Here is a 27,889-nt window from a genome sequence, read left to right as displayed (position 1 = left end):
GAACTAACTTACTGTATTAGTTTGCTAGCGCTGTCATAACAAATTACTGCAGACTGGATGGCTTAAATAACAGCAATTTATTTTCACGTAGTTCTGGAAGCTGGAAGTCCAAGATCAAGGTGTCTGCAGGTTTGGTTTTTTCTGAGGCCTTCCTCCAGGGTTTGCAGATGGCTGGCCTCTCGCCATGTCCTCCCACGGTATTTCCTCTGTGTGTGTGTGTGTGTGTGTCTCCCTGCTGCCTCTGTTTGTATGTCCAAATTTCCTCTTCTGTTTTTGTTTGTTTGTTTGTTTGTTTTTTTTGATTTCGAGACAGAGTCTCACTCTGTTACCCAGGCTAGAGTACAATGGCGTGATCTTGGCTCACTGCAACCTCCACTTCCCAGGTTCAAGCGATTCTCCTGCCTCAGCCTCCCGAGTAGCTGGGATTACAGGCACACACCACCACGGCTGGCTAATTTTTTGTATTTTTAGTAGAGACGGGGTTTCATCATGTTGGCCAGGCTGGTCTCAAACTACTGACCTCAAGTGATCCACCCGCCTCGGCTTCCCAAAATACAGGGATTACAGGTGTGAGCTACCATGTCTGGCCAATTTCCTCCTCTTAAAAGGACACAAATCAGATTGGATTAGGGTCCATGGGAAAGACCTCATTTTAACTTAATTACCTCTTTAAAGACCTCATGTCCAAACACAGTTACATTCTGAGGTACTGGGGGTTAGGACTTTAACAGATGAACTTTTGTAGGGTCAACATATATTCACGTTTTATCATATTTCCAAGTTCCCTAAAAGCCTAAAGGCCATGTTAGGTACTGTGTGTTGGCAGCAGTTCTCACATCCATCCAATCTTTGACCACCTGAGCAGTCTTTAAAGGTAGATTCATGGGACCTTCCTCCTTTTTCCTCCCACAGAGTCTTATTCAGTAGACAGATCACAGGAATCTATGTTGTTTCTGCAAAGTAGACCAGCCCCTCAGGATAGATGTACAAAAGTGAAAAGGTATTTGCATAGAAGTCCTTCCCTCTGGGGGGAGAGGGGGGATAGGGAACTGAAGTAGAAGGAGATTACGTTGTTGTAATACACTTTTGCTGTTGGAATTTTTTTTTATTACAAGTATGTATTACTTTTTCAGTAAAAAAGGCATTTACTAACTTAAAAAAAATTTTGAAGTGGACCGTTTGACCAGCCCAATTAGAAAACACAGTTGAATGAGTGCTGTCATCCCTTGGGCTCTAGGTACTTCTCATTTAAGACCAACAACCATCTGAGCGAAGAAGTCGGAGATAGGAGTCTGGGCTGGGCTTTGGAATGAGGCAGAACAGACTGAAAGACTCTTGGACAGAAGCACAGGTGGCCCAGGTGATATACAAGATAATGGACAAAAGAAAAAATGGACTAGAAAGCCCGGCCACGGGAGGTGGAGGTTGCACTGAGCCAAGATCACACCACTGCACTCCAGCCTGGGCATCTGAGACTCTGTCTCCAAAAAAAAAAAAAAAAAAAGCTGGGGCAACCAAGACATCACCCAGATATTTGTAGAAGAAGAAGGAAGAAGGCTGGACCTGCAAAGATTCCCTGAGCCCTTCTCTCTGGTTGCATGTAAGAATTATTGGGGGAACCTTAAAAATATTGCTGCCAGGACCCTATCCCAGAAAGCTGGAGTGACTTGGTTTTGGTAGCGGTGCAGTCATTGGTAGTTTATAAAGCTTCCAGGGGTTCTTTTGTGGGACATGTGGCTTTGTCTGGTGCATGATCAGTGGTCAGATCTGCCCTGCACTCTCCTGAGAGTGACCACAAGGGCAAATGAATGCAGGGATACTTGGTCTGTGAAAAGATAAGGGAATAGAAATGGGCTTGTGTCTCTTGAAGAAGGGCTGCTTTTTTGTTTTTTTGTTTGTTTTGAGTGTAATACTCTTTTACTTGACTCATAGCCTGCTTCTTCTATCAGCCCATTCATCCAGGGAGGGGAAGTTCCAATGGAAAGAATGAGCATAAGAGGCGCTTTTCTCCAGACAATTCTAAATATGGGTCAGTGGAGGGGGCCAAGTGCAGGGAATCAAGAAGACATGCCTAAATATCCAGCCTAGATAACTGGTTCTCAGTCTTGGCAGCATAGTGGCATCTCCAGAGAGCATGAAACACTCTTGAACCCTGGGTCCCATCCTGACGTTGTCATGTAGTTGGTTCAGGGCTCAACCTGGACACCAGCTCAACTAGACACCTGAAGTTCCCTGGGAAATTCTAAGGTGAGGCAAAGTCTAATAATCACTGGCCTTAAAATGATGTAATTGGAAAGGAAGGAATGGGAAGAAAAACATGATAACCCCCAGGAACTTTTGGGGGCAAGAGTTCTACAAAGCTTGAGAAACTAGTAATAAAGTTGTTAGGCTATGGCGTGGGAAGAAGAGTAGATCTGAAATTCATGTGGCATTTCAAAGACTGAGCCCAGCGTACTCAGATCAGAATGTCTTCTGCAGCCTGCAAGGATGGCCCTTCTGCTTTGATATCTAGGCAAGAGGCTGGCTGCTCTACATTAGGAAGAGGATAGAAAGTAAAGAAATAAAACCCCCCAAATCTGCCCCTCCTGGGTCAAAGGGATTGTGGGGAGAGGAATAAAGGGAGAGGGTTGGGGTGTGTGTGTTGGGGCCCATGTGGGTTCTGATGGGGAAGGGTGAAACTTTAAATATATAAGAACAAGAGCAGAACCTAAGGTGGGCTATGAGGGAGGGGAGGGCTTGGGCCAGCCCATGGGGTCCTGGGGAAGCTAGAGGTGGTTAGGTAGGATGCACTGGGATCAGCCTGCCAAGCTCTATCCCTTTTATTTGCAGAAGGGGTCAAGTATGATTGTGAGTTGTTGGGCAGGAGCTGGAGTGGTCATGAAGTGCTTTGGTGGCTTGGGGTACAGAAGTTCTTTAATATTCTAGCCACTGTCCAACTGCCCTGATGGGTACTGGGTGTAATACGAGTCCTGGTCTAATATCTGTTCTCTGGGCTTCCATCTGCAGAGAATGAGAGGCATGTTATATGGGCAGAGGAAACACTGTGGGCTGGGGGCTTTTGCTCAATTTACTTTTTGGATTCTGGGGTCATAGCAGCCACCTAGAAGTAGGTACACTTTGTGGGCAAGCAGGCTTAGCAGAGGGAGGGCCAATGCTGACCCCTCCCCCAGCCACCTTTGGAACCCACACTCTGTGCATGGGATCCAAAGTACTCATGTGTCTCCTGGCCCCAAAGAGCTCTGCTTATGTGAGTTATGTGGCAGATACTTACCATGTTAGGAATTAAATGTAAAAAGTATTTAATAATTCACTAAAGACAAAAGGAGTACATCTATTACATGCTAATGAACAATATCTTTTTATGAAAAATGTTTTTTCCCAAAATGAAAGAACATGAAATGAGAGATTGGCATTGTTTTACATTTTTGCATAGCTCTTTAACGTCCTGCTTAATAGAAGACGGCTGCCTGCTTACATCTGCTTCTGTATTCAGTCTGTTGTGATTTGCTGTTTTCCAGATGTGTGGCTGGAAAATGGGCATGTATTTTAATGTTTGCTTTCTTTTTAGATAATTATGAATATTCTTCTTTGATACTGTATCAAAACTCTGAGGTAGACTAGAGAGAGAATGAGATTTTAAAAGCCACATAATGACTTCATGTTATTAGGTTTGAATTTGTGGACCCTTAAAAAGGCCATGGGCACCTACTGAGGTCTCCAGACTATACTTTGAGGATGGTTGTGGTAGCAGAAGGAAGCCCCAGATGCTGTCCCCAAAAAACGATGTCCATATGGAAGACCAGGATTCCAAGCAAACCTCCAGTAATCCACTTTGATTATCATTTCATCTCACATTGTGCCTTGTTTTTGGAATCCGGTGTTAAAGTTGACACGTGGTTATAAGTAGGTCACAGTGGCCCTTAAAAACAGGGTCAAGCAATTTCACTAGTCAGTCATTTAAATATTGAATTGACAGAAGGAAACAAATAATGTAAAGTGAGGCCCACTAAAAATGATTAGTTTACATGGACAATTACATGTTTAAAATATCAGTCTTTGTAGAGCTTCAGTCTTGCTGATTTCAAATACTCTTTTATGTCCCTTTTAAGAGAACAAATCAGACTGTAAAATTATGTTTTTAAGGATACTGTGTAATAGTCTTTGTTACTTTAGGATGGCAGCATGAGCCCTACAGTGATATATATAATGGGGTTGGAAAGCTGGGGAAGAGAAAAGATAATAATGATTACAAAGTGAGAACAGATAGGGGACCTACAGAAGCTGCAAGACCCTGAGATGTGAGGCGGAGGAGGAAGGGCTAGGCAGGAGTAGGTTCTAGGGGGAATATCAGGGTTAAGTGTTAGAGCAGGAAAGGGTGAGGTCATGGGTGGACATATTGACGAAGTATTTGAATTGAGGATTATAGAATGTCAGAAGTTTTATGCTCTTAACCCTAACGTAGGCGGCCTTTTTGAGAGAACACAAAGGTTCTGGTTTCTTTTTACCTTGCCTTTTCTAGCTTCTCTGCAGGTGTCTCCAACTCAACTTGTTCATGAAAACTGTGGGATTTCTTCTGAAGGCTGGATCCTGAGTCCCTTTTTCTTTTTACCCTATATTTTATCCTGAGGGGATCCCACTCACACCCACAGCTTCATTACTCCTTAAACCCAGTTGTCTTGTAGATTTATATCTTTAGCCCCGACCGCTCTCTGACTTCCGTGTGAATCAGCCCACCCGACAGTTTACTTGGTATCTCAATATACCTTCCACTCTGCTGCCAGAAAGCCACTCATGCTCCCCACCAAGCCTGGTCTTTCTCCCAGCTTGCATATCATCACAAATGTCATGTCATGGCTATTCTGGTTTCAGCTCTGATACCACGGAGTCCTTGTTGGCCCTCTTGCTTCGTCAGCCTGGGTTGGATCCCCACCCCAGCTCTGATGACTTGGTATCCACTTCTTTCAGACTCTGCCCCTCCTGACCCAGTCCTGTGAGGCTCCATGACCTCTCACATGAGGGGCCTTTGGCAGCCTCCTGATGTCTGGTTACATCGCTGTTGCCCCAGCACAATCTGCTCCACACAATAAAGTCAGAAGCACTATCTGAAAATGCAAACATGCAAATCTGGTTACCCCCCGCCACCAATAAAAAACAGTGAGCAAAAAACCCCCGCTGTAATGCTTTAATTCAAACTGTAAACTCAACAGCTTAACTCAAAATGGAAACAGTATTTTCCCAGTGGATCACAGCAGCCCAAAAGGTATTTTTAGCCGTAGCTGGGCTGCCTGGAGTCTACCCTGTGCATGTGTGGTCCTACGTCAGCCAGATACATGAGCAGGATCCATCCACAGAATTTGGGACTCTCCTTCTCCCTACCAGACATCCTGCTTTCCTTTCAGTTACTAGGGCTGCCGTACCTCTCCCTCCATCATCAGTACAGTAAGACTGCACGTTTTCATCTGCTCCAACATGGTGCAGATGGGGGCACTCAGAGTAAAGGAAGACAACCAGAAATGTACCCTGAGCATTCCCCTGCAAGCTCCGACCCCCTTTCAGTAGCTGCCTGCCTCCCTGGTGCTGCTTATTAAATCTAGTACTGAGTTTATAGGTCTGTATAGTTTAAGGGTGTTTTTAAGAAATAGTCTGAGAATGGTTGCTCTCATAGCAGATACTTAGCCATTACCGGGAGTGCAAACTCAAATCTGAAATGCTCAAGTTGGCCTTCAGGCTTCTGCATAACTCTTATGTAGTCCTCCATCCTCATCCCTGAAATGTTCCTCTGAATATGCCTCATTTTGATCACATTCACCTAATTTCCCTTCCTGGAAGATGCCATCTGTCTTCTGCCATCTTGGCATTATCCTTGCTCGGGCTCCTCTCACTGCTCACTCCTCCCCAACCCACCCTCACGTGGTCACCCTTGCCTCCTCTGTGAGTCATCCCCTCTCTGTCCACTGTTAGCACCGTGGATGTTTCCTTTGGAGCATTTATCCTAGTTGTAATTTGCTGTTTATTTCTGGAAATCTGATTCATGTCTATTCTCCTAATCAGACTGTAAGCTTGTAAAATCTGGGACTTTTGGGGGAATGACAGCATGCCCTTCTCTCACCGTTGCACACAGCTTTGGGTCCACCCTGTGAAATGCTCCCCCTGCAATCTGCGTGCTTTAGGCAGAAGGCTCTTCATACATGCATTACGGATTGATTAATTTTTAAAATAGTTCAGCAGGCTGTCGAGGGTCCAGGATAGCAGAAGCCTTTCCTTATTTCGTAGGAGCTTTGGAATTAGCAGATCACTTCAAGTCTTTGGGGCTTTGGGGAAGTGACTTGACAGAGAAAACGTAGGCAAGGTTGAATAATTTTTTTTGGAGATGCACTCTTTGTGACCGTTAAGCCTTTCTAGTAGAACTAGAGTAAGAGGAGAAAAGGAGGGCTTCAGGGGTGTTTCAGAGTCAGGCAGCGGCCATGGCAGCTCCCGTGAGAGGGCTGAGCAGTGAAGGAGCTCTTGACAAAGCTACTCCTGATGTGAGGGGTGGAGGGGAAAGAGGATCTGGGCAGGAAGGGCATGGTGCAGATGGGGGCCTGCACTCAGAGTAGAAGAGGCAACCGGAAAATGTACCCTGAGCAGTCCCCTGCAAGCCCCAGCCCCCTTTCGGTAGCTGCCTGCCTCCCTGGTGGTGTCAGCGGGGCTGCTTATTAAATCTGGTACTGAGTTCCTAGGTCTGTATAGGACTGGGAGGGTCTTGATGGGAGTGCTCCTGTGGCCCTGCTGTCCTGCCTACTCCCCACCTGCTTTCCTGGAGTACCCTGCTTAGCTTTGGAGATTCCGCGCAAAATTCTATCCATTGTCTTTTCTTGTCAGGCAAATTGACCCCTCGCTTTCTTACGCCTGTGTTATGTCCATCTATTTTTCCACTTTTCTAGTTATGCTTATTATAACAGATTGCACTTGTTCATTGACATGTCTGTTTCTCCCTGTGAGCTCCTCGAGGACAGGGTCCATGCTTTGTTTGCCTTTGTCCTTAGTGGCAGCCTGGTAACAAGCACATGGTAAATGTGGCACAAATGGCTATTGTTGGAGCCAATGAATAAGTGAGTGACAGGTGATAGAGTGTGGTTCAGGAGAATTGGGTCACCGTGTGTGATACATAGGTGGTAGAGGAGCCTCGTGTGTTGAATGTCAAAGAAAAACTCAACAGGCAGATAGTGAAAGGACTAAGGTGTGAAGATAGTAGGGGAAGCAGGAAGAAAGATTTGCATTTCTGCTTGATGAGGGTACTGAGAGTGCTGATGAAAGTGGGAAGGATAGCTTGGAATTTGTTGAGCTAAAATGTGAGATATATTTGAAAGTCATTTGACATCATTATAGTGGAAGACAAGGCTTATATTCAGCAACTTTGCACTAATATGGTTGTATAGGTTGTTATAATATGAAATACTTTCATACCAGTTGGTGAATAGACGATGTCAAAGATCAATATAATTAATAACTGCATATGATTATTACTATGTGGTGTGATCAAGTTGTCATTTAGTTAAAATCAAAATGACATCTGAATAAGGGCAACAGAGACTCAGATTCTGTGGATAGAGTATAAATTGGTACAATTGCTTTGGAAAACACTTTGGTAGTCTTCATGCAAGTGACTACACATATTTTTTTTTATGCTCCAGCAATTCCATTCCCAGAAGAAATGGGTATATGTTGTACCAAAAGACAAGGATGAGAATGTTCCAGTGGTGGTGGTCAAGCTGTGCTGTGTTGTTAAGGGCCATCGCCATTACCTTTGGTGATGGTTACGTAGATGTTCCAGTTTATTATTATTTTTAACTTTTATTTCAGGTTCAGGGATACATGTGCAGGTTAGTTATATAGGTTAATTGCATGTCTTGGGAGTTTGGTGTACAGATTATTTTATCCCCAAGGTAATAAGCATAGTACCCAATAGACAGTTTTTTGATCCTCACTCTCCTCCCACCACTTTTTGATTATGCATTGAAATGTATAGATAGTATTTATGTCTTCTTATAGGTGTTAAACTGTAATAGAAGCTTGTTTTAACAATTATATAAAAATAGACTGGGAATGGTGGCTCACACCTGTAATCCCAGCACTTTGAGAGGTCGAGGTGGGCGGATCACCTGAGGTCAGGAGTTGGAGACCAGCCTAGTCAATGTGGCAAAACCCCGTCTCTACTAAAAATACAAAAAAATTAGCTGGGCATGGTGGTGGGCAACTGTAATCCTAGCTACTAGGGGGGCTGAGGCAGGATTGCTTGGACCCCAGAGGTGGAGTTTGCAGTGAGCCAAGATTGCACCACTGCACTTCAGCATGGGCGACAGAGCGAGACTCGTCTCAAAAAAAAAAAAAATGCTGGGCGCAGTGGCTCACACCTGTAATCCCAGCACTTTGGGAGGCTGAGGCGGGTGGATTGCCTGAGCTCAGAAGTTCCAGACCAGCCTGGGCAACATGGTGAAACCCCATCTCTACTAAAATACAAAAAATTAGCTGGGCATGGCAGCATGCACCTGTAGTCCCAGCTACTTGGGAGGTTAAGGCAGGAGAATTGCTTGAACCCAGGAGGTGGAGGTTGCAGTGAGCCAAGATCGTGCCACTGCACTCCAGCCTGGGCGACAGAGCAAGACTCTGTCTCCAAAAAAAAAAAAAAAAAGAATTATATAAAAAAATCATATTTTAAGCTTTAACAATATATGCACCATCCTCAGTTTTCTTAATATCCTTTCTCTATGAAAAATCAGTTCTTTGATGGTGCTAATAATTTTATTGAAGTTTCTTCCCCCCAAATATTTTTTCTCATTTATTTGCAAATGAGTTTTCAAATGATCGCTGTGCGAGTTTTGTTTTTTTGAAAAAAAATATGTTTTATATTTTTATATGCATTTATCACACACACTTTCCTTCTCTCAAAAGTTAATTTGCTGCCAAGTATTCTCCCCACACCCAACTTTCTGACTCAATGGCCGTTGTTCACCTCCCACATTAATTTTTAATTGATTAACTCATTCTTTTAAAGGATAATTTTGCATCTTAATTAGATGCTGGTATGGAACTATTGATAAAAACTGTAGCTTCTCATACTTTAGCTCCTTTTTTCCCCCTGACTTATATCATTTTTAGTTTAATTTGTTAAAACTTCCAAGCTTAACAACACCACATAACTGAAAAATGTTTGATCAGAGTCAGTTAGAGCAATGTTGCAGAAACAAAGTTGTGGTTTATTATAGCTAGAGATTGGATTCCATTACCCTAAATAATATGTATTTTGCCTACAGTGATATCTGCATAAGGCAAATGAAAGGAATTAATATTCTCTCTGATTAGCCAAGTCAGCAGTCTTTGAATTTCCAAGTGATCACAAATCTTCTATTTTTTAACCACATGGCTGTACTTATATTTAACTTTCCATTAATAAAGAAATCATAACTTCATAATAATTATTAAAAAATAAAAATTGTATTGACTATAATTTATTCGACATTACAGAGGCAATAGTGTATTGATTAGAAACATGGGTTCTAGGTCAGACTACTGGGGTTTGAATCCCAGCTCATGTATTGTCTGAGTGACCTTGGGCGAGTCACTTATCCTTTGGGTACCCTAGTTTCTTTGTCTACAGAAAATGGTTACTGTGAAGATGAAAGGGTTAGTTTATGTATAGCACCTAAGACAGTGCCTGGCACATAGTAGACACTCAGTAAATGCTAGTGCTTTGTTCTATTGTTACATTTGCTGAAATATTAATTTAAGACTGAGAGTGAATGTCAGTTTAGAAAGTAAGAACATTTTGAATCACCGGAGTTTATGTGACAACAAAAAGTACAATTTAGGCAAAAGGAAGTATATAAAAAGAAATGATTATTTTTGGACAAACAGCTAGTTCCTAGAAAAAGGTCAAAGTTATTTTGAAGCTAACATTTAAATAAGAGTTACTAACTGAGAGAAATAAATTAGTGTTGGCAAGAGTGACTGCTATTGCTGGCTATTCTGACAGCATAATAATGGTTGGGGTGACAATACAGACAGAATCTAACCATTATACTTCCCATAGATTGCTACTTTAGTAATAAATAATAGTAACTTATGTTTTATAATGTAACAGTTAAGATCAAAAGTTATCTGCTGTGGTTTGATTGTCTCCTTCAAAACTCATGTTGAAATTTAATTGCGATTGTAAAGTATTAAGAGGTGGGGACTTTTTTTTTTTTTTTTTTAAGTCTGAGTCTCACTCTGTTGCCCAGGCTGGAGTACAGTGGCACGATCTCCACTCACTGCAACCTCTGCCTCCCGGGTTCATGCCGTTCTCCTCCCTCAGCCTCCCGAGTAGCTGGGATTACAGGTGCCCACCACCACACCCAGCTAATTTTTTGTGTTTTTAGTAGAGACAGGGTTTCTCATGTTAACCAGGATGGTCTCGATCTCCTGACCTCATGATCCGCCCACCTCCACCTCCCAAAGTGCTGGGATTACAGGCATGAGCCACCACGCCCGGCCCTAAGAGGGGGGGACTTTAAGGGATGTTTAGGCAATGAGGACTCCACTGTCATGAAGGGATTAATGATGTTATCCTGGGAGTGTGTTAGTTATCACAGGAGTAGTTTCTTGATAAAAGAACGAGTTCAGCCTGATTTTCTCACTGTCTCCCATGTTTACTTGTCCTTCTGTTTTCTCCTTTCCACTAAGGGAAGATGCAACAGGAAGGTCCTCACAAGATGGCTGAGCAGATGCAGGTGCTGTGCCTCTGGACTGCCTAGCCTCCAGAACCGTGAGCCAAAGTTCTATTCATTATAAATTACCCACTTTGCGGTATTCTGTTTTGCAGCCGAAAATGGACTAGGATAGTATTGTAAATTTGTATTCTGTGATGTTTACCCAAAGTACTCGAGAAAGCCTGGCTCAGAGCCTCAGAGCTGCCCACTGGACCCACAGCTGATCGTAGATGCATGTGTGAGCCCAACCAGAACCAGAAGATCTCCCGGCAGACCCATAGACTCAGGAAAAATAAAAAAGCTTACTGCTTAAGCCACTGAATTCTTGGTGAAGCTTGTTACATATCAATAGCTAACTGATAAAATCAATTTTATCTGGAAAGACTGAGAATCTTTGTCTTACCTTTAAATATTAGTGATATATTACTCAGGTGCTCAAACTCTCCAATAACTATTACCAAATTCTTGATGTGTACGAAATCCATGTATGCTTCCAGGTTCTCCAGGTTGGTCATCTTGTTTTCCCCTCATTTAAGCCTGACTTCCCTTCGACTTCTAACCTGACTTTTATTTTTATTTATTTATTTTTTTAAATTTTATGTTCCAGGATACATGTGCAGGATGTGCAGATTTGTTACACAGGTAAATGTGTGCCATGGTGGTTTGCCACACTTATCAATCCATCACCTAGGTATTAAGCCCAGGATGCATTAGCTATTCTTCCTGATGCTCTCCCTCCCCCTGTACCCCGGACAGGCCCCAATGTGTGTCATTCCCCTCCTTGTGCCCACATGTTCTCATTGTTCAGCTCCCACTTATAAGTGAGAACATGTGGTGTTTGGTTTTCTGTTCCTGCATTACTTTGCTGAGGATAATGGCTTCCAGCTCCATCCATGTCCCTGCAAAGCACATGATCTCATTCCTTTTTATGGCTACCTAGTATTTCGTGGTATATATGTACCATACTTTCTTTATCTAGTCTATCATTGATGGGCATTTGGGATGATCCAATGTCTTCACTATTGTGAATAGTGCTGCAATGAACATATGCATGCATGTGTCTTTTTAATAGAATGATTTATATTCCTTTATTCCTTTGGGAATAATAATAGAATGGTTTATATTCCTATATTCCTTTGGGTATATACCTAGTAATGGGATTCCTGAGTCAAGTGATATTTCTGGTTCCAGGTCTTTGAGGAATAACAACACCATCTTCCACAATGGTTAAACTAATTTACAATCTCACCAACAGTGTAAAAGCGTTCCTATTTCTCCACAGCCTCACTAGCATCTGTTGTTTCTTGACTATTTATTTATATTTTTTGAGACAAGAGTTTTGCTCTGTCACCCAGGCTGGAGTGCAGTGGCATGATCTCGGCTCACTGCAACCTCCATCTCTCCAGTTCAAGCAATTCTCCTGCCTCAGGCTTCCAAGTAGCTGGGATTACAGGCACCTGCCACCATGTCCAGCTAATTTTTGTGTTTTTATTAGAGATGGGGTTTCACCATGTTGGCCTAGCTGGTCTTGAATTACTGGCCTCAAGTGATCCCCGCCTTGGCCTCCCAAAATGCTGGGATTACAGCCATGAGCCACTGCGCCCAGCCATTTCTTGACTTTTTAATAATCATCTGACTGGCGCGAGATACTATCTCATTGTGGTTTTGATTTGCATTTCTCTAATGATCACTGATGTTGAGCTTTTTTTCATATGTTTGATGGCCACATAAATGTCTTCTTTTGAGAAGTGTCTGTTCATGTCCTTTGGCCACTTTTTAATGGGGTTGTCTTTTTCTTGTAAATTTAAGCATCTTGTACATTCTGGACATTAGACCTTTATCAGATGGATAAAAAAATTTTCTCCCATTCTGTAGGTTGTCTGTTCACTCTGATAATAGTTTTTTTTGCTGTGCAGAAGCTCTTTAGTTTAATTAGATCCTGTTTGTCAATTTTCACTTTTGTTGCAATTGCTTTTGATGTTTTTGTCACAAAATCTTTGCCTGTGCCTATGTCCTGAATGGTATTGCCCAGATTTTCTTCTAAGGTTTTTATAGTTTTGGGTTTTACATTTAAATCTTTAATCCATCTTGAGTTAATTTTTGTGTAAGTTATAAGGAAGGGGCCCAGTTTCAATTTTCTGCATATGGCTAGCCAGTTCTCCCAGCATCATTTATTAAATAGGAAATCCTTTCTTCATTGCTTGTTTTTGTCAGGTTTGTTGAAGATAAGGTGATTGTAGATGGGTGGTCTTATTTATGAGATCTCTATTCTGTTCCATTGGTCTATGTGTCTATTTTTGTACCAGTACCATACTGTTTTGGTTACTGTAGCCTTGTAATATAGTTTGAAGTTGGGTCGTGTGATACTTCCAGATTTGTTCTCTTTGCTTAGGATTGTCTTGGCTATATGGGCCTTTTTTCATTCCTTATGAACTTTTAAGTAGTTTTTTTCTAATTCTGTGAGGAATGTCAATGGTTGTTTAATGGGAATAGCATTGAATCTATAAATTACTTGGGTACTATGGCCATTTTCATGATATCGATTCTTTCTGTTCATGAGCATGGAATGTTTTTCCATTTGTTTGTGTTCTCTCTGATTTTCTTGAGTGGTGGTTTGTAGTTCTTGAAGAGGTCCTTCACTTCCCTTGTTAGCTGTATTCCCTGTGTTCCTAGGTATTTTATTCTCTTTGTATTAATTATGATTGGGAGTTCATTCATGATTTGGCTCTCTGTTTGTCTATTGCTGGTATATAGGAATGCTTGTGACTTTTGCACATTGATTTTGTATCCTGAGACTGCTGAAGTTGCCCCACTTTGGGGCACTCTGGCTGCCCCTTGGTGGAAGGATTATGCTGCACTGGGGGAATCCTATTTGTCCAGACTGCCTGGATCCCTCAGAGCCAGCAGTGGGAAAGACTAAGTCTGCTGATCCACGGAAACTGTGGCTCCTCCTCCTCCCCAGGGGCTCAGTCCCAGGGACATCAGAGTTCTGTCCCTAAACCCCTGGCTGGAGTTGCTGAAATTCCTGCAGCGAGGCCCCACCCAGTGAGGAGGGATGGCTGACATGACTTTTATCTGGTATATGGCATCTCTGGTTATTGACTTGGTTTTGGGCCTCTTCTTGTCTACAATTCTGCCTTACTTTGTCTACCAAGATTCATTCTTATCTAACTCTGATCTCCCAATATCTGACATTGATTTGTCCCTGCTTTTGCCTTTAGTAATTAGTATCCCAGCATCTGTTGTTGTCTACATGGCTATTCTCACTGGGGACACTTTTGCTGTCCAGGAGTCATTTGGAAATGCCTGGAGACATTTTTGGTTGTCACAACTGGTGGTGCTGTTGTCATCTACATGATAGAGGATAGGGATGCTGCTGAGCATTCAGAAATGTGAAGGACAGCCCCTCTATAACTAAGAATTATTTCACAACAGTGTCAATAGTGTTGATATTGAGAAACCATGGTCTAGATCTATGACAGAGAATGGTTCCTTGAACAGTGCAGTTGTTAATCTTAGGTTTAACTGTACTTAGGTTTTCATCTCTATGGCCCAGCTATTCTCCTAGGAAGCCTCAGGAGCAAATTCTTTCTCCTTCTGATGCACCATAGTTCATCCAGACTGAGCCAAAACTCCTTAGGAAGCAAGAGTCTTCCCCAGAGACTGTGTGAGAGCCTCACTCTCCAGTTTAGCCAGCTCCAGAGCTCAGCATAACAACAGAAGATTACTCAGAGACTAATCTATAACCTAGGACTTTTACCAGGGTCCTTAAAGAGGTAAATATTTTTCCTCTTTACGTATAGTTTATGTATGACTGAACTTAGCAACTGGTGCTTTTAAACACAATAGTGTTTAAAATTCCTTCAATGGGATTTGGGTTTGTAGAACTCGAGTATGTTAAGCATACTCTATGGCTTCTTCAGGGGCTTGTAGCCTTGTCTTTATTGCTGATAATGGAAAATCAAGCAAACCCTGCAGGGGAACACCTCTGTCCTCATAGAAACATAAGGATAGTCTGGTTATCTGTTCTCTTATCAATTATAAACAATTGGCCCCATTGCCAACCCAGCCTCTAGTCATTTAGCAAAGGAACACACAGGGCATTTTACCATTGGTAAATGGTAAATGATGGTTCAAATGGTAAAATGGTAAAATGGTAAAATGATGGTTCAAACAGGCTGGGGGAAAGCTGTAGACATTTCACCATACAATTTGATCATACCTCTCACAAAATTTGTGTTTGATGCCTCATTGGTATATTCTAGTTTGCATATAATCATCACATCTCTGTGGGTCAGGCATCTTTATGGGTCAGAGAAGTAGAACCACAACAAGTGTATAAAGTATGGGGGTTATTATAAAAATTAAAATTAGGCCTTGCAAATGTGGGTGCTGCTGGCGCTGCCTATGCTGATTGTTGTCTTGCATCGAGGGCTGAGCATGAGGTTGCTATAGGTCTACCAGAATGATAGTGGGAAAGGACAGCTAGATGTCCAGAGAAGTATGGACAAACTGGGATCCACGAGAAGAACTGGATCCCAAGAGGGCAAACTGGAGCTTGCAGATGTCCCTCACCACCCCCATGTGGGCGACCTGCAGGAGAGGCAGGTGCCCTTGATCATGGAAATGCATGTGTTCCTGACACCCAGGGATCAGAGAAACTGAAGAAGGAGATCACAGGCCCATAAGATTAGTGTTATTAATTTTTCCTCTTGCTTCTAGCTCCAATATGGTTCATCCCAGAACTGTTAACTGTTCCTGTGTATTAAATATGTTGACAATTTGTTCACCATGTATATTTCTGCACTAACTTTGATTTTTAAAGAACATTGCATTAAAATATTTGCCTTGACTACTAAGTGCCTCTTTAATTGTCATGCCCCAAGGCAAGTTCCTCACCTGCCTCACCATAGTCCCAGCCCTGCTGTGGAAACTGAAGGAGCTGCAGGTTTGAGCACTCCATTACACCTTCTGGGAGGCTGGAAGTTAGTGATGGTAGGCGTGAACTCTGTAGTGCCTGGCACCCTGCACTCGCTGCCCTTCAGGGTGGAAGGAGATAGAGTTGCTTCTTTATGTCTGCACTCCAAACCTCATACAAAACATCCCTTGTGGCCAGCACTCACTCAGGACCACACAGGGAAGGGAATTCTGGGAAATGTGCTTTTAGCTCAGCTTAGTTGACACAGTTCCTACAACATCCACACAGTTTTGTACAATTTTATTCTTTTGTGTGAAAGATGTTGATGGATGCCTCTAGATTCGGAAAGCTTCTCTCAAACTGCATTTGAGGAAGCCCAGCTGACCTCCTTGTCTCTCCCCATACATGATTACTACGTTTGGAGCTCACTGTAATTGTTATAGCTGCAAACCAAGAAAAATGAAGTGACCATATGACCTAAGTAAAAACAACCCCAAACTAAAGACAGAGAACTTTTAGAAGAATCGTATCATCTAAGTAATCAGACAGCTGCTGCTTAGATACAAGCGTTCTTGGTTCACTTCCAAATGCTGTCAGATTCTATTTGCTGGATGTCCAATTCTGTTTGAATGCTCGTGAATGCTGAATCTGGTAACTAGCCCAAGGCTCTAGTGAGGGAAAGCAATCAGATGATCAGGATGAATCCTCCTGGAACTATGCTCTATGACACAGTCCTGGGCGGGGGTGCTAGGTGTGGGGAGGAGAATCTAAAAGGAAATACGGTACTCCACTAAGGCAGAGAAATATTGAGGGACTTCTCGGTACTTCAACAACAAAACACCCTGGATGGTGTTCAAGATGAACCATTTTATATTGCATTTTATTCTCTGCTGAATAGTATTATATTATGTTGAGGTGACCGTGTTTGTTTTCTGAACCCATGAATTCATTGAGAGCTCCCAAATGACTCATGTTCTCCACACATAGCAGTCAAAATGCTTTCAGTGGAGCCAGTCCTAGTGGATTATGCTTAATTCTAGGAGAGAGAAATAGTAGCTACAACCTCATTTCTGTCTTCCTCCACTAGTTTCTTCCCCAGTGAGATTTTGATCCATTTCTCCAATAGGAGGTGATCACTGATTTTAAGACTCCTTTTCTTTTCTCTAACCTATGGTGAGAACTTGAAAGCCTTGATATTCTGTTTGTGAAAGGAAAGGAGATGCCTTCAAAAAAAAGAAGAGGAAGAAGAAAGAACAACTTTTACACTTCTGTCTCAGTGGGAAATCCATGGTGAGTTCTGATACATTAAGCAGTTCGCAGACAGAAATTTGAAAATGCTTCCAGCTGTTTAATTTCTGTCGGCTCTGTTGAGATGAGAGCTGCTCAGAACACGTGTGAGTCAACCATTTACCCAGAGACAGCACTTAATACTCTGATATGGCATGGGCCAGGAAGCCCAGAGCAGCATGTTGGAGACAGTATGTTACTACTATTGATGACAGGATTGCTTCTTGCATTTACTTCTAAATGTATTAATTGGGAGACTGCATGTGTGTATTTGAGTACCTTTGGTGACTTGCTATTCAAAAAGTATAAAGAATTGAAGGGGAGAAAGAGGCATAATTGGTATGTGTATTGAATTTCATTCACAGGGCCAATATTAAAATTTGCTGCTAGAAAATCTTGAAAATATTTCTCCTTCCTTTCCAGATAGAAAGAGTTTTCTAAAATCTCTTCTTTTTCTGGAAAGGAAGAAGGAGAAAGATGGAAGGAAGAAGACGGTGGGTTATTCAAGAGTGGAAAACATGGTTTGGGGAGAAAACCCATCCACTTTCTAAAAAATAAGAAAATGCATAAACATTCAATCCTCTTGAAGAGTGGGTTTCAAGAGAGGCCAGTTGTGAAAATATAAGGAACCTCTGTGTTAAATGCCCATTTCAGGAGGAGTTTAACACCTGAGTAATCATACATGAATCAGAAGCATTTGCAAACTGTGGTTTCATATTCCTGTCTGATGATCCATGAAGAAAGTGGGGAGGAAACACATTAAGTGTGTTTTTCTAGAACTTTATATTCCTTGTGGCATGTGTAGACACTTTTGGGAGCAACCTGCATCTTGAGTATCGGTGGTTTCTTCATTCCTTTCGTTTACCTGAATAAACACTTTGGAATCGAACACATGTGAGTGCTCAGCACACTGCATTTAAAGACAAGGAATATTCTTTGTAATCTCTGCAACTAGACAACCTTTTTGGCCTTGCAGTCCCCTCCCACTCCTGATGTTTCTTCTGCAGCTGTTGTCACTGTCTCTTTTAGTCCCTCCTGGGAAGTCGTATTCATAATTTTTAAAATTAAGAAGTCATTATAATGTTATGATTTGCATTTTTAGGTTAGCTCTTTCCATCTGTTTTCCATAAAAGATACTTCTGCAAAGTACATTTGGCAAGGTTTTATTTAATAATAATATTTTTTAAAAACCCCACCAGCAAAGGCAATGTTCATTACAAACAGAATGGGAGAAAGACTGTGCTTCTCGGGTATGACAGATTTTGCTTTAGGATTAGACAAAATGTTTCATGTGGCTTCTGTGAAGGATGAGTTTTCTAGCCAAATTTGCAAGAGAACAATTGTGGCCTTCAACAGTGATAACTAGGGGGAAAGGAGGCAGAAAGACCTGAAATTCCTATTTTAATGACACTATAAAGAAGCAAGCTCAGGAATCACCTTCGGGTTATACTCTAAGCCATGCCTCACGTGTCCTCTGAATGCAGCCACCGTGTTGGTTGCCCTTTTGGGACATTGCTACATATTTAAACCTTTCAAACTTTTTTTTTTTTTTTTTTTGGTTTGTCATCCTTTCCTTCTCCATTTGTTGTCAGGGGTCAGCTTCCTGAAACAGGTAGCTGGGCTCATGAGTTCCAGGCCCTCATCCTTCTGGAGTTGTTTCTGCTCTTCAGGGGCTACTGGACTTCTCCTGTCCCTCCTGGGCTGCAGATGCTAGGAGAGGACACCACTCTGGAGGTGGGGCAAGGCCTGGCCTAAGTTTCCAGTCTCCACCATAGTTGGGTATGTAGATGTCTTCTTTGAAGACGTGGGGCAAAATGGGAGTTACAATGCAGAAATGAAGAGGTTGATCTTAGGTATTAAATAGGACAGTCTCCAGAGGTCATTGAGAAAGCACCTAAGAGGTTAAACCCTTTCCAAAGAAGTTCATGAACATTTTTTCCGAGACTCACCAAGATGTCTCCCCACAGGACTCACTGTATTTGTCCAGTTTACGCCAATCACTGTAACCTCCTGCTTCTAACCTACTTGGAGGGAGATGCTGCTCACTTTTGGGGAATCCTCACAACCCACTTTCCCACACATCCCTCCTCCCATCCGAGCGCAGCCACACATCTGAGCCATTGAGGTGTGGTAACTCCATGGGGATTTCAGCAGAATGGTCAATGCTGGCCAGTAGTGCACCAGATCTCCCTTCTCCCTGACCAAACCCAAAACAGGTTTGTCGGGGAGGCTGTGGGATTTCGTACTGTGTGATGAACCTGTGGGAACACAGATCCGCATGGCTGTTTCACTGCTGTGAGTGTCTGCATGCTGTTCCTTTCATATGGCACAGGTTGGACCAAGCTCATAAATGTCTGTCTCCCCAGACAAGACTCCAAGACTCTTTCTTTTTCTAGTCTAAACCTGAAGTTGCAAGATGGAAGCACAGGAGCTGAATTCAGCTGGCAGCCTTATTTGACTTGGCTGGTGCTGAGTTGTAAAAATATTTGAATATGAATGTCTGTAGGTAGGACGTACCCTTTCCAGTTCCCCACCACATTCCCGACCACTCCCCTGTTGGCTCCTGCCCGCTCCCTCATTGATTTTCCCTGCCCGGTTCCCAAAGTCATTTGAGTTTGCAATCAAATGGAGGAGGGAAATGATGCCTAGCTGCCTCCTAATTTTGAGAATTCCTCTTTCTTCCATGAAGTCTGTCAGTACCCTGTTGCACACAGTAGATTTTATTTAATTTCGATCCCTGTTGAGACTTCACAGAATCAGAGAAGAGCCATATCTCTTTTATGGGGGCTCCCTAAGCACACAAGAAGAGGTTTTAGAAGGACCTTTATTATAAGAATGCCCATAAACCCAGGTCTGAGGGATGATGTCCATCTGCATTACTTTTGGGGGAAGTTTAAAATCAATTGGTTTGGCTTAAAGACCAGAAGTTGATGGGATTGAGGCAAAGGGGAGGTCACCATATGGCCTACAGAGATCTTTCTTCTTGACTGAGAAAAGGAAAAGATGGGTTGAAAGAGATGGAGTTATTGCTCAGACAGAGTGGAGGTGGCATCTCTACCCAGGACTTGGGGCTCCAAGTCTGGGACTTTCACCTGTGTATCAAGAAAGACCTGTAGTGCGGGGATTCACACCTAACATGAGTCATACTAAAACTATGGATCAGGAATAAAAATAATTAAATATAAAAGCCCTGTGGCAGCAATGTCTTGCCACCTGAAGGAGATAGCAGAGTGAGCTCTTAGTAAAACTGTGGGATTCCACTCTTACCCAGAAAATGAAATAGGATCCCTGAGTCTTGGCTGGAGGGGGAAGATGCTAGGGAATCCCTGAAGAATAATGCAGGAATTTCTAGACTTTTAGGATCTACACATTTTTCAAAAGACAACCATACCAACAGTTTTTCCTGATTGCTAACATCTTCCTTTGCCATATAGGACATTGAAAGCAAACAATAAAACTAGCACCACCTACTACCTCTATAATTTTATAAAATAAAGGAGTTTTTAAAACCAAAGTAGCACAGAGATAATCTCAAGTGAGAGCCGTTCTTCCAAAGAAAAGTTGTTGGCAAATTTCTGCCACCAAGCCAGGAAAAATAAAGGATATAGTTTAAAATATTGCATGTAGAGAAAATGCATTATAAAATTTTATGTTGTATATTTTGCTTCTGCAATAATTTTTTCAATTTGTAAAGATATATTTGATGTCCTAAAATAAACTCCAACTCACTCCATGTAGGACTTTGTCTTTCTTTCTCTTCCTCCCTCCCTCCCTTCCTTCCTTTCTTCCTTCCTCTCTCTCTTTTTCTTCCTCTCTTTTCTTTCTGTCTCCCCCTTCCCTACCCTCCCCTTTTCTTTTCTTTTTTTCCCCATCCTCTTCCCTCCCCTCTTTTTTTTTTTTTTTCCCCCGAGACAGAGTCTCGCTCTGTTGCCCAGGCTGGAATGCAATGGCGCAAACTCCGCTCACTGCAACCTCCGCCTCCAGGGTTCAAGCAATTCTCCTGCCTCAGCTTCCTGAGTAGCCGGGACTACAAGTGCAGGCCACCAGTACCGGCTAATTTCTTTTGTATTTTAGTAGAGACGGGGTTTCACCGTGTTGCCCAGGCTGGTCTTGAACTCTTGAGCTCAGACAATCCACCTGCCTCGGCCTCCCAAAGTGCTAGGATTACAGGTGTGAGCCACCGAGCCCAGCCTCCCCTCCCTTTTTTATTTCTCCTCCTTCTATTCCTAATCTCCCACTCAGGATGTAAGATACTTTGGTTTTATCACAGTTGCTGTTGTGAATTAGGTTGATATGGGAGTTTTGGTGACATTTCAAATATTTGAAATATTCTGTGCAATACGAGAAGAGGTTAAAAAAAAAAAAAAGGCCTGGTCTTCCAGTGGTTTCTTCTGCTCTCCTCATATGGGGCACCCCTGTGTGGGGCCAGGAGAAATCAGACCAGATGCTTGGGGTTGCATGAACTCTACAGGGAGCCTTTTAGCACTGTCAGTCTGGGGTCCCCAGGGCCTGTCGTAGAGAGGGAGAATATCCTACAGAGAGAAGCCAGGGGAGGATGTCAGTGGACAGCGCCAGCCTAGTGCAGCGTAGGGGCCTGGGTCTCAGCAGCAAGCACCCACGCAGACACCAGGACCTCCACTGGTTAGGTTTAAACTCAGGAGATGTTATTTAGCCTCTTTAATTCTTTGTTTCCTCATATGTAAAAGGAAAATCAAAATAGCTCTCCCTCACCAGGTTGTTGTGAAGATTACCTGAGTGGTGATGTCTGCCTGTGAAGTTCTCAGAACCATTTCTAATGCACCCTAAATCCTCAGAAAAATGATTGCAATTATTATTAGGCCAGAGCATGTCTGACAGATTAATGATTAATGTAATTAATGGAAAAATTAATGATTACAGGGCACTGGCGAATTTTAGGATTACATGCACTGTTTCTTCAAGTCAATATAGTTATACCTGACAGAGTATGGTTATTATCTTTTGCCTGCATATATTATTTCCCCAAACTTAATTAAAATAACATTTCTTCATGTGCTAGAGTTAAACTATTAATCTACCTAAAGAATCTTTGGCTAGTAGCCCAAGGGTAGGATAAATTCACAGGTGCAATTTAATTTCTGGGCATATCTATATTTACTTACATTCATGTATCATATTCCAATTTTAGATTTTAAAAATCCCAGAGTTATTGTAAGGGCAGTGGAAAGTAAAAGGTGTGAGGGCTGTTTGGAAATATCTAATTAAATATCTATTTCCAGCGCACTCATTCTGGCTACCCAGAGTGATGGGTGGACAGTGATTATAATAAATATTTTGATTTTTGAATTACTTTTTTTGCACTGGCTTAAGCAAAGGGGGTTTTTTTTAAAGGGGAAAATAATTATAAAAATTAGAAGCTGTGGCTACAGATATGATTCTCTCTTTGTTGGTGTGAACTGCTCTGGAGAATTCATCCTCCAATCCAGCCAATCATAACAGTCTAGAAAATAAAAAGTTAAATAGCTGGGTGTGAATTGCATTGCTATGTCTATATGCCTGCTGTTGCATCATTGTTGAGCTCTCTGAATCACACGGAAACTTTTGGGAAACATTGCAGATAATATTTTGCTTTAATTTTTAATACCACCATACCATAAAAGCAAAAGTTTATAAGCCTGGGAGCAAAAATATGTATACATAAATAAAGTTACTTTTTTGATCTAGAGATAAAACTATATAATAGAATATTTATGCCCATATATAACTTTATTATGTAATAAAATCTACACTTTTGAAATTAGCAATGAATCAAGATTATTTGCAATCAATTTGTTTCTGTTGATTTTCTTTTTCTGCCCTGGGCATATGTCCATATCAGAGTTGTACCCTTTGATCATTGTGTTTGCTAGCAATAGGTAAATTGTGACACTTGGGTTGAATTGTCCATTTCCCAGGGTGTATTCTGATTTGGTCAGGGCATTTCTTGTATATATTAAAATGCTCAATGGCAACTAGTGCAGCCCCTTATTCATAAAAAAGGCTTGACAGTTATTGAACTGAATGATAGCTATCAATGGACTGTTCTCCCCTTGTCTGGGCACCATTTTGGACAGATGAGATAATTTCAGATGGCACCTTTTTACGCATGAAGAGAGAAAAATCTGGGGTAAAATTCCTCCTGAAAATACTGTTGGTCTTGGTGAACAGGCTTCCCCCATCTGAGTGTGTGCAGTTGGGGAGGACAAGGAGAAACTCTGTGATTGCTCTGGCGAGCCAGGGCTGAGGGCTTTACGTCTGTGTCCAGGGATGACAATTGGATCAGACAGAGTGGACACTGTGGCATGATTTGGGTGGTACCAGAAAGTCATTCATCATCCAAATCTTCCTGTGAATAGTAATTACGGCATTGGCTACAGGAAAATATGATGCTTATATGAATGCAGCCAGCCTCTGAAATGACAACTGTTTTCTCGCTAAGCTTGGAAAGGACATAGTCAAACTGGTAGTCTATCTTGCCTGTAATCATCTAGAATTGTCTAGGGAGGTGATCCTGCCCCTTCAACTTGGATCTTTCATTAGCTTTCTTAATCCAGTTCTCTCCTTTTAAAGATTTCCTCTGATAATCCCTTTTGCTCACATTCTCCTGATTGTGCCCTGGAGACTGACCTTGGTTCTTGTCTTTTGCTGTTATTGACAGGAAGGGCAACACCAGCTGGTCTCATGAGATCTAACAGAGACAGGCTGATCCAGAGCCTAGGTGATTCAAACCCTGCATTATGTAACAAAACTGTGGAAAATGCTAGTTCTTTTTTTAAATCTCTTATATTCTTCTGGTACTTATGTTTTCAAATATATGCTATTTTGAGAAAATTACTACCTTGCATTTTAAGTTAGTTTAGTTTGCTTTCATGACATTTTCTCTTGTGGATTTCCATCATCATAGTGACTATGACGTGTCCCTCCCTGCAGTGTGCATTTGATCCTCTCATTCATCCTATCCATATGGAGAACACCTACTTGGCTTTCAAAATGCAGTTCCAGCATCTCCTCCTCCATTTTCTGGGGGATTGGACTACTTACCCTTTTGGGGGCTCATATTATGTCCTGATACTGCTCTGCAATCACATTTATAATACTTTATGGTACTTTATTTCTATGTTTGCCATTATTTATTTGCCTATAAGTCTTTGAAGAGTGGGTCCATGTTTTAACCATCTTTGTATCCCCAGTGTCTAGCCTAATGTACATAGTAGATGTTCAATAAAGTCTTATTGGATGAACCTATTAAATCAAAGGATATAGACAGGGAGGAGACATACCATGTGACAGCTAAGACTACAGAGACAAAGGATGTATACCTTTTCATGGGAGGGTAGAAGAAAAGTGTGAGGAAAGAGAAGGTGCTCTGAAACAACACACTTGTTTTGATATTTTATAAGAATGCCGGCATGACCAAGAATCTGAGGTTACTCTGGCCTATCTGGAAGATAAATAGGCTGTTGAGATGCAGTTATGGAGCCTAAAAGGGAGACCAAGGCCAAAGCTGTAAATGTGTGAATCCTTTGTACGTAGGAGGTGTTTGAAGCTGTGAATGTGGATGAAAGTACCAATATAGAGAGAACAGAGTGAGAATAGAAGACAGCCCAAGAATCTAAAGTCATGCACTTGCAAGGGAGTCAGAGGAAGAGAGGTAAGAAGTAAACCAGGTGATAGCTGTGTTATAAAAAGGCTTAGTCATGTTTCCAGAAGGATGGGTGGTCAACCATGCTAATGCTGTTGAAAGACTGAGAACTAAAGAAGTACATGGTAAAACAACAAATAAATAAAAGGTCAAGTAATATAAAGAGTACTTAATATGTCCAAGTCTAAATTTATTATTTTCTCCACCCCAGTTGTTCTATCTTGAGAAATCCCAAAGATCACGCTCAGGTTTGATGATTCACTACAAAAACTCACAAGATTCAGCATATAGTCATACTCATGGCTATGATTTATTGCAGAAAAAGGATACCAACCACAATTAGCAAAGAGAAAAGGCACATAGGGCAAAGTCATGGGGAAACCAGGTGCAAACTTTCAACAATCCAGTCCCAGTGGAGTCACACAGGATGCACTTAATTACCTCAGCAATGAATTATGATAACACATCTGAAACATCAATTATTGAAGCTTATTAGAGCCTTGCTGCTCAGGATTTTTACTGGGGGCTGATCACATAGGTACTCTGATATAGTTTGGCTGTGTCTCCACCCTAATCTCATCTTGAATTGTAGCTCTCATAATCTCCACATGTCGTGGGAATGACCTGGTGGGAGGTAATTGAATCATGGGAATTGGTTTTCCTGTGCTGTTCTCATGAAAGTGAATAAGTTTCATGAGATCTGATGGTTTTGTTTTATAAAGGGCAGTTCCCTGCACATACTCTCTTGCCTGCCACCATGCCTTTGCTCTTCCTTCGCCTTTTGCCATGATTGTGAGGACTCCCCAGCCATGCTAAACTGTGAGTCAATTAAATCTCTTTCCTTTATAAATTACCCAGTCTTGGGTATGTCTTTATTAGCAGCATGAGAATGGACTAATACAGTAAATTGATACTGCAGAGAGTTGAACGCTGTTGTAAAGATACCCAAAATTGTGGAAGTGACTTTGGAACTGGGTAACAGGCAGAGGTTGGAACAGTTTGGAGGGCTCAGAAGAAGACAGGAAAATGTGGGAAAGTTTGGAACTTCCTAGAGACTTGGAGGGCTCAGAAGACAGGAAGATGTGGGAAAGTTTTGAACTTCCTAGAGACTTATTGAATGGCTTTGACCAAAATGCGGATAGTGATATGGACAATAAAGTCCAGGCTGAGGTGGTCTCAAATGGAGATGAAGAACTTCCTGGGAACTGGAGTAAAGGTCACTATAGCTAGGCAAAGAGACTGGTGGCATTTTGCCCCTGCCCTAGAGATCTGTGAAACTTCGAACCTGAGAGAGATAATTTAGGGTATGTAGCAGAGGAAAATTCTAAGTGGCAAAGCTTGAAGAGGAAGCAGAGCATAAAGGTTTGGAAATTTTGCAGCCTAATGATGCAATAGAAAAGAAAACCCCATTTTCTGGGGAGAAATTCAAGCCACCTGCAAAAATTTGCATAAATAATGAGGAGCCAAATGTTAGTCACCAAGAAAATGGGGAAAATGTCTCCAAAGCATGTCAGAGACCTTCATGGAAGTCCCTCCCATCACAGGCTCTGAGGCCTAGGAGGGAAAAATGGTTTCCTGGGCCAGGCCCAGGGCCCCCCTGCTGTGTGCAACCTAGGAACTTGGTACTTTGCATCCTAACCACTCCAGCTGTGGCTAAAAGGGGCCAAGGTACAGCTCAGGCTGTGGCTTCAGAGAGTTCCAGACCCAAGCCTTAACAGCTTCCACGTGGTGTTGAATTTGAGAGTGCACAGAAGTCAAGAATTGAGGATTCGGAACCTAGATTTCAGAGGATGTATGGAAATGTCTGGATGTCCAGGCAGAAGTTTGCTTCAGGGGCAGGGCCCTCATGGAGAATCTCTGCTAGAGCAGTGTGGAAGGGAAATGTGGGGTTAGAGCCCCCACACAGAGTCCCCACTGGAGCACTGCCTAGTGGAGCTGTGAGAAGAGACCTCCATCTTCCAAACCCCAGAATGGTAGATCCACCAACAGCTTGCACCATGCACCTGGAAAAGCTGCAAACAATGCCAGCCTGTGAAAGCAGCCAGTAGGGGGTCTATACCCTACTAAGCCACAGGAGTGGAGCTCCCCAAGGCCTTGGAGCCCACTTCTTGCATCAGAATGACCTGGATGTGAGACATGGAGTCAAAGGAGATCATTTTGGAGCTTTAAGATCTGACTGCCCTGCTGGATTTCACACTTGCATGGGGCCTGTAGCCCCTTTGTTTTTTGCCACTTTCTCCCATTTATAATGGGCATATTTACCCAATGCTTGTATCCCCATTGTATGTAGGAAGTAAATAACTTGTTTTTGATTTTACAGGCTCATAGTTGGAAGGGACTTGACTTGTCTCAGATGAGACTTTGGACTGCGGACTTTTGAGTTAATGTTGAAATGAGTTAAGACTTTGGAGGACTGCTGGGAAGGCATGATTGGTTTCGAAATGTGAGGGCATAAGATTTGGGAGGGGCCAGGAACAGAATCATATGGTTTGGCTGTGTCCCCACCCAAATCTCATCTTGAATTTCAGCTCCCACATTCCCCAATGTGTCATGGAAGGGACTTAGTGGGAAGTAATTGAATCATGGGGGCAGATTCTCCCATGCTGTTCTTGTGACAGTGAATAAGTCTCATGAGATCTGATGGTTTTATAAAGAGCAGATCGCTTGCATACACTCTTTCCTGCCACCATTTAAGACATTCCTTTGCTCTTTCTTTGCCTTCCACCATGACTGTGAGGCCTCCCCAGCCATGCTGAACTGTGAGTCAATTAAACCTCTTTTCTTTATAAATTACCCAGTCTGGGATATGTCTTTATTAGCAGCATGAGAGTGGACTAATATATATCCCCTCTGTGTCTGGCATGTATGCAATTTCAGATTCCCAGCAGGAAAGCAGGAGTTCAACATAAACCAATTCTTTTCACAGATACTTTCGGCTCGGTGAATGGTGCTTATCAGTTAACAGCAGAAACCCTCCTGAAATGTAAGTTCCCAGATGCCAGCCAAGAACCAATCTTGTCAGCAGTCAGTCCTTTTCTGGAATTCCCTGTAATGGTAAATGTCATTATTATAAAGTCTATTAAGCAAGTCAGAAACCCACACATCATCTTTTGCCCCTTTCTGTTTTTGGCTGACCACGTGGTTTTGGATTCAGGAAGAATAATGAGAAAATATAGAACATACATACACACACATATAGACACATATTTGAAGGCTTCAAAGAGCTGCTCAGGCAATGAGCGTTTCTGGAGCTAAGATACAGAAAAAAGAGGGAAACAAAGAGAGGTGTCTGGCATT

At 42.2% G+C, this 27,889-nt stretch overlaps 1 protein-coding gene across 3 annotated transcripts in view; it reads left to right on the top strand.

Moving 5' to 3' along the window:
* The window catches only part of TAS2R1 (taste 2 receptor member 1), a 276,485-nt gene that overhangs the window by 9,216 nt on the left and 239,380 nt on the right, over positions 1–27,889 (top strand). The window contains exons 3-4 of one of the 3 annotated variants that reach the window (XR_008955561.1): positions 10,702–10,783; positions 11,335–11,369. The gene's annotated coding sequence lies outside the window, so the exon portion shown is untranslated. Of the gene's footprint in view, positions 1–10,701; positions 10,990–11,334; positions 11,370–27,889 lie in introns of those variants that run through there. The other 2 variants (XR_010112174.1, XR_008955562.1) reach the window with 2 other exon arrangements.

Source organism: Pan paniscus, chromosome 4 (assembly GCF_029289425.2).
Source record: "Pan paniscus chromosome 4, NHGRI_mPanPan1-v2.0_pri, whole genome shotgun sequence".
NCBI classification, from domain to species: Eukaryota; Metazoa; Chordata; class Mammalia; order Primates; family Hominidae; genus Pan; species Pan paniscus.
The sequence above is the reverse complement of the archived record's forward strand: the minus strand, read 5'-3'. Positions and strand labels throughout refer to the sequence as shown.